The sequence below is a fragment of the Mytilus edulis genome, chromosome 5 (genome assembly GCF_963676685.1).
Source record: "Mytilus edulis chromosome 5, xbMytEdul2.2, whole genome shotgun sequence".
NCBI classification, from domain to species: domain Eukaryota; kingdom Metazoa; phylum Mollusca; class Bivalvia; order Mytilida; family Mytilidae; genus Mytilus; species Mytilus edulis.
Window position 1 is genome coordinate 30,160,201 of NC_092348.1, and position 7,428 is coordinate 30,167,628.

Consider the following 7,428-nt stretch of genomic DNA (forward strand, 5'->3'; position numbering starts at 1 on the left):
TTATTTGCCTTAGTTTTATATTTAGTTTACCCAAAGTTTTTTTTATGGGACTCTGTTTTCTTATATTTGTTATTTCTATTGGTTGCGATCTTATTTATCCTTTGCCAAAAATTGTTTCACCCTCTTTAGTCCTAGGGTTAGATAATAAACACTTTATCAATGTTTACCGATATTATGAGCTACTACGAAGGTGGGCAAGAATACATACAATTTTTACAGGACTAAAATGAGGGTTAATACAAGGAAACATGATTGTACAATTAATACAATGAGTAATAGGATTACTATATTTTATCAATGCAAGGTACCGTATACCTATAAAAATAAGTAGATGTAGATGTTAATGACACAACTATCCACCAGAGTTCAAATGAAGCAAATGTAAGCTATTGTAGGCAATTGTACAGCCTTCAACATGAGAACAAGCCAGTCCACTATAAAAAAAAGTGAACCATTCAAACTGGAAAACTTAACAGCCTAATTTATAAACAATTTATGTAGAAGAATAAAACATTATGTACATCGAATCACAACAACCACTTAACCACAGGCACATGAAGAATTTGTAGGGGTTAAACATGTTTATGATCTCTTAACCCTACCTACTGCAGGTCATGTCATTTCTTGATATATGTATATAGCTATATATCAGACAGTTCTATAACTTGTTTGCTTCCACTTGATGTTATAAAACTTCTACACAATGCTTATGACCACAAAACACAGATCAAGTTTGAATTTTGGTGGTGTCACTTTAACCGTTTTAGAGTTGTGCTCCTTCACCGATAGAAAAATTGCTGATTTATTCCCTTCTGTTCTCTCTTCCTTTTGGTTTGCCTCAACCATATGTTATGCAACTTATACGCAATGCTTATTATCACAGAATACAGATCAAGTTTGAATTTTGCTGCTGTCACTGTAACCATCTTGGAGTAAAATCCCTTTACAAATGGACAAAATACTTAATCGTTTCTGTTCTCTAAATTAAGTTTGGCTCTACGAAATGTTATGAAATTTATACATTTTAAATGCTTATTACCACAAAATACAGAGCCAGTTTGAATTTTGGAGGATTCACCTAAACCGGTCAAGAATAATGTACCTTTACAAATTGAAAAAAGCTGAATTTTGTTTCTTTCTCAGACTGAAGTTAATAGCCTCAACCAAATATTATGGAACTTATACACACTGCTTATAACGACAAAATACAGATTACTTTAACCGTTCTAGAGTTATGTCCCTGGATCGAATTTTTATACAAACATTTTTTTATACTAATTGGTGTTGGATTTTGTAAAGCATGGCGACTGATGCGAGATTTCTTCTTTGTTTTGATTTTAAACATATTTTATTCATTAAGATATAAAAAGGATTGAGCAACAGGCACAGCCTATAAAAGCTCTCTCCATAATACATGTACAAGGTATAATTCAATTACAATTGATTTTTTTAATTCTTTTGACTTGCAGGTAAGTTTATGAATTAAAATGGGGGTGGTTTTTTTGTCGAGCCTGCAACTTTTGTTGCAGAAAGCTCGACATAGGGATAGTGATCCGGCGGCGACGGCGTTAGCTCACTTCTTAAAAGCTTTATATTTTAGAAGGTGGAAGACCTGGATGCTTCATACTTTGTATATAGATGCCTCATGTTACGAAGTTTCCGTCAGTCACATGTCCAATGTCCTTGACCTCATTTTCATGGTTCAGTGACCATTTGAAAGAAAAGTTCAGATTTTTTGTAATGTTGAATTCTCTCTTATTATAAGTAATAGGATAACCATATTTGATATGTGCGTACCTTGCAAGGTCCTCATGTCTGTCAGACAGTTTTCACTTGACCTCGACCTCATTTCATGGATCAGTGATCAATGTTAAGTTTTGGTGGTCAAGTCCATATCTCAAATACTATAAACAATAGGGCTAGTATATTCGGTGTATGGAAGGACTGTAAGGTGTAATGTCCAACTGGCAGGTGTCATCTGACCTTGACCTCATTTTCATGGTTCAGTGGTTATAGTTAAATTTTTGTGTTTTGGTCTGTTTTTCTCATACTTTATGCAATAGGTCTACTATATTTGTTGTATGCAATGATTGTAAGGTGAACATGTCTAGCGGGCAGATGTCATGTAACCTTGACCTCATTTTCATGGTTCAGTGGTCAAAGTTAAGTTTTTGAGTTTTGGTCTTTTTATCTAATACTATATGCCATAGGTCAACTATATTTGGTGTATGGAAATATTTTATGATCTTTATGTCAGTCACGCAGCTTTTATTTGACTGTGACCTCATTTTCATGGTTCATTGCACAGTGTTAAGTTTTTGTGTTTTGGTCTATTTTTCTTAAACTATAAGTAATAGGTCAACTTTATATGTTGTATAGAAGCATTGTTAGCTGTACATGTCTGTCTGGCATGGTTCATCTGACCTTGACCTCATTTTCAAGGTTCATTGGTCTTTGTTTAGTTATCTTGGTTAATGTTAAGTTTATGTGACAGTTGTAATAAAGCTTAGCTTTATACTTAGGACTATCAACATAATATCAATGGCGAGACATTTCAGCGTGTGCACTCTTGTTTAACAACTTATATTAACCTTCCTGAAATCATGCATGCAACATAGAATAATGATATAAAAGATCTGTGTCACTGCGGTGAGTAAAATGATTTTTGAAAATTATTTCCAGTTGCCGAAATTTTTAAAAATCTTTACTAATCAATGGGAGGAATGTCGATTTCAAAAACTATTTTAATGATAATATAGTTTTCTAAGAGCTTCAAAAAAATTTCAAACTCTTCTTATAGAAAAAAAAATGCTCTAAGTTGTTGTATTTTTCTAAAAACACATTCTGGAAATAAGTTATAATAACTATGTTCTGTTTGGTTCATTTGTGTCGTTGGATTACTGTCGTATTCATGATTACCTCTACACATCCATTTCATTTTTACAAGATGAGTGAAAGTTTAAACTGAATAAGTATAAGACGTTTTTGAACATGCTTCATAATACGAGAACTACAAAACAATATCACACAGGTAAAATAGTTGCCTTTTCCTTATAAAAAAGTAGAAAAGAAGATTGTTTTCTTTGATCAAATTTGACACTTTAGCCAATATGTTAATTATGTTAAATTTAGTTTAAATTAGAAAATTCTTGATAATAATTATACTCAGTACATTTACTTTCTTCTTATCTGATTTTCATTTACTTTTTAAATTTTAAAGCACATGCAATTTTGTTAATTTGGCACACACTCAACAAAAAATATTTAAAAAGAAAAAATGCAATACTTTTTTTGTTTATTAAAAAACAAACCGAAAAACAGATTTACTGTTGTGATAACTATCTTCCTAATTGTTTTTAAAATTGTTTTGAATCACAATGGAAATTGTATAACAACAACCGTAGTCCACTTGTCCCATAAAGCAGTGTGTTTCTCTGTGAGGTTAAACATCACAAGGTAAATATAATAAATATTAAGTTTTGACGAAGATAAATAATATGGCAAACATCTAAATAAGATATATATAGATTGTTCAATTTTTTCTTTTTCTAGAACGTTAAGTATGTACCTCAGGTTGAGTTTTTTTGTCAAATGTAATGACTCTTTGTTTCCCCTTATAAAATGCAAGGTAAAAACCTTTGCCCTATAACATCCATTTTCTTTTCCTATAAGTTCTCGAAAAGCTCATAACAGGTCTTTAAAAAAATAAAGGGACATTCAAATGCTCGATATTATGTATCACTTTCATTGATGGTTGAACCAAATATGATCATATTTTTTTCTTTTCTTCCAATGTGCGACCCAAAATGAATAATACCAATGCAAATATTAAGTTAAAGTCCGAGTCAGTCTTTTCATGCCATTTGAAAAAAGTAATATTTTGAAAGGACTGAGCTACATAACCTGTCAATATTTTCATCTTATTTTGTTTTTAGGGGCACAAGCTACGAGTTGGCTATAGAATCAACGCAATGTGTTGCGTTTTTAAAGTATATTTCTATGTGCATATTACCGTCGGCAGTCTTCGGGGATAGATCGATAGTAAATTTATCTTCGCTATCCAAGGTTAACGATCCACTTGGAGAGGAGCGAAGTAGATCGTAACCCTTGGTTAGCAAAGATGTAGTAAATTAGATGCCGTCTAGACTAAAATACACACGAAACGATGATACATATTATCGAGTCCATGCCTGCGAATTATTTTTTTTTAAGACTTTTTATAATTTCGATATACACTTTAGTATGATATAAATCAAATATGAGAATTTGAGTTTAATCGATGTACATGATTTTTACAAAGGTTTCAACTCCCTCAGGCAAAGTTGGCTTTAGATGAATTTGGCTATTTATTTTAGGTATTTTTGACATAAAGCTCTTCAACGATTTTCGGTACTTATACATCTTCGGATTTCAAATGTTTGGCTTTGAGCGTTCCTGATGAAGGTAAATCCAGAAAAGCGCCTCGGACGCAATAAATTATAAAACGTGTTGTTTTCCATTTTTTACAGCCAACTTTTGATTAAAAGTATCGAGTTTACTGAATTCAAGATTTTAAAAATTTCAAACATAAGACTTAGTACATCCTTAAGATTCACCCAGTGATTTAACGCCGTTGCAACGACTTCTAAATCACGCTATATCACTCATTTCGCAATTTAAGTCAAAGTTGATGACAATGCTACACACTTAAGTCACGTTTCAACGCCCTCTTGGGATCAATAGATTTTGATTGTCAACATCATTACTTGTTACGAGCATTGAACCAGTTTTAGAAAAATTACATCTGTATCACAGTCATGTCTGTTCTAATAAAAGACTCATGTTGGGCCTGCTTTTGCCTGTATTAAATCACAAACGGGCGTGATTGTATATTCATTTACACATTGTATAAAGAAAATATTCTACTGACTTTTATAATTGAAAATGATGATGAAAGGGAAGCAAATGATACTTATAACCATAATGTCTGTGATAACTGTACTGTTTTGCATTATAAAGAAACACAACTTATAACCAAATATTATAATGGATAAAGCTTTACGTGATGTACACCCCATAAAAACCCAACCCTCTCAGTCTCGAAATGAATAAAAACAAATATTTCGAAGGGACTACATAGAACCGGCTCCTTATTATGTCAACCAAATAGCTTAAATGACAAAAAACATTTACATATTGCTAAAGGCATTCATGGTGAGGTAACTTACGTCAGACAAATATACATTTATGTTTGCAACAAACAAACACTCGAAAACACCCAAAGTACCTTTAAATGTTTAACAAGATTCCTTTCTAAAAAAAATGAATATCTAGTTGTGTTTGTCAATGACAGCACTTTTTTTTTTACCGAACAGAACTTGAAAATAAGGTCAATCAATTTTTAAGAAAGACAATATTTCAACGAAAAGACCAACATTTTCACCACCCAGGAAACGACGATGCACTGAAGTTTTCTTTACATATCAATTATAACTCGGCCAAAATATTCCCCCCAATATTTTGAATTATTTCATTCTTATTATTTTAAAATGTGTAACGTCACAATTTAAAGTTTGTTGTCAGTGGGAGTAAACTTAGGTAAACGGACAGAAAGTCACAGGACAAAAAGTCACAAACAATCTGTTGACAATTGTTTGAACATATAAGAGAAATATCTTGAAATATTTACTTTTGAATACATATATTCATATAAAAGTTTAGGAAATGTGTCATTATACTTGAAAAATGAAGATTTATTTAATTTTAATCATGCAAAAGAAAAATTTCTTGGCATCATGAAGCCATTTAAGTGCCAAGCCACTTTGACATTTTGCTTTTTTTTTTTTAACAATTATCATCTTTCATATTTTTTTGATAAATTTTATTTACAAAGTTGGTTTATATACTGTAACAATAGTTCAAGAGAAATACAAAAATATTTTTGTAGAAATAAGTGTTTTGTATTCAAAGAAAATAATCAGAAAAAATGAATTGTGACTTTTTGTCCGTGACTTTTTTTCTGTAACTTTTTTGTCCTGTGACTTTCTGTCCTACATTCTAAACTTATAGGGGTCAATTTGAGGAAAGTACCTTATTGATATTTGTCTGTATAACAACACATTCATTGTATTTCTTCTACTAAATTGGCTTTCCAAACTTTTGATCCAGAGTGAACCCAATGATAAATATTATTCCAGAATAATGTGTTGCACACATGAAAATCATATTTAATACTCTTTTTAATACGATTTAGGTAAATACAACGTTAACCCAAACAAGATGAAAATATTCAAGATTCTGTGCACAATACTGTTGATGTTGATGGCAGTTTTAGCGGGAACAGCCAGTGGACGGCATGCATACGACAAAAGAATCAAAAGAGATGCTAACGGCAACAAATTGGGAAGCGTAGACCCGGTTCTACCAGACGACTTCCAAAAGAATGCACTGGGTGAGTAGTTAATCTTGTTGACTCGAAGAAAATGACGTCTGAAGATTTAGGAACAATAACTACAGAATCAGTTTAAAACACTTATGCATGGGTTAAATATATAAAACGTATGTAATTAGCCTTCCTGAACCAACTATTGACTCGGAATTACAGTGTCGTTTTTTTGCCTGATATACCAAAAACATTTTATATATGTTTTTTTTTAAAGAAACAATATAGTCCCAAAATGGCGGAGTTAAGATATGCCGTAATAACCAAAAAAAAAAAACCAGATCAAATTAACATTGTTGTCGTACAAAGTAAAATACAACAGTAAATAAGCCATACAAAGATTTTGTGTGATGTATTTAACATTTTGTATTGCATATTATTTGTTTACATTTCATACTGACATTTTACAATGACGTGAGTGCGGTTGACAAATTTGATGGATAGCAGTAGTTAGATAAATGTCAATTGTGATCGAACTATATCTTATAATTATCCCGTTTCTCAGTTCAACAAATTGAAACCATTCATAACATTTAAAATGTTTCGAAAATAAAAATATATCATCTTTCCGATTAAAAGATAATTTAATTTTACTATAGAATAATCAATTTGACATGCAATATCGTCAACAGTAGAATTTTTCTGACCAAATGCACATTTTGACATTACAGAATGCACAAATCTTTCATTATTTACTATTAATATGAATTTGCTGTAATAGTATTTATATAACGTCCGTGAACTGATTTACTGTAGTACCACACAAAACGTACGTTCTAAATAAGACAACTATTTTTTTCAGGTGCAAAGAGATGAGAGGATCAGTAACACAACGGACTAGAACTTTTATAATCATATTGGTGGATTTGGTCTCTATATTAACGTTTCTGTATTTGTCATATTTCTTTATATCATGTAAATCATAATTCTACTTCCCAAACATTATATTGTGTTACTTGAAAAATAAATCATTTGCCTTCAAAGAATTGTACAATCTTTTCACTTTA

The 7,428-nt window shown here is 31.3% G+C and overlaps 1 long non-coding RNA gene across 1 annotated transcript; it reads left to right on the forward strand.

Annotated features, from left to right (window-relative positions):
• The first annotated feature begins 3,338 nt into the window (after positions 1-3,338).
• On the forward strand, positions 3,339-7,407 carry LOC139523433 (uncharacterized). Its single transcript, XR_011664616.1, has 3 exons — positions 3,339-3,456; positions 6,233-6,430; positions 7,224-7,407. It is a non-coding gene; the product is annotated as an uncharacterized lncRNA (long non-coding RNA).
• Positions 7,408-7,428: the final 21 nt, after the last annotated feature.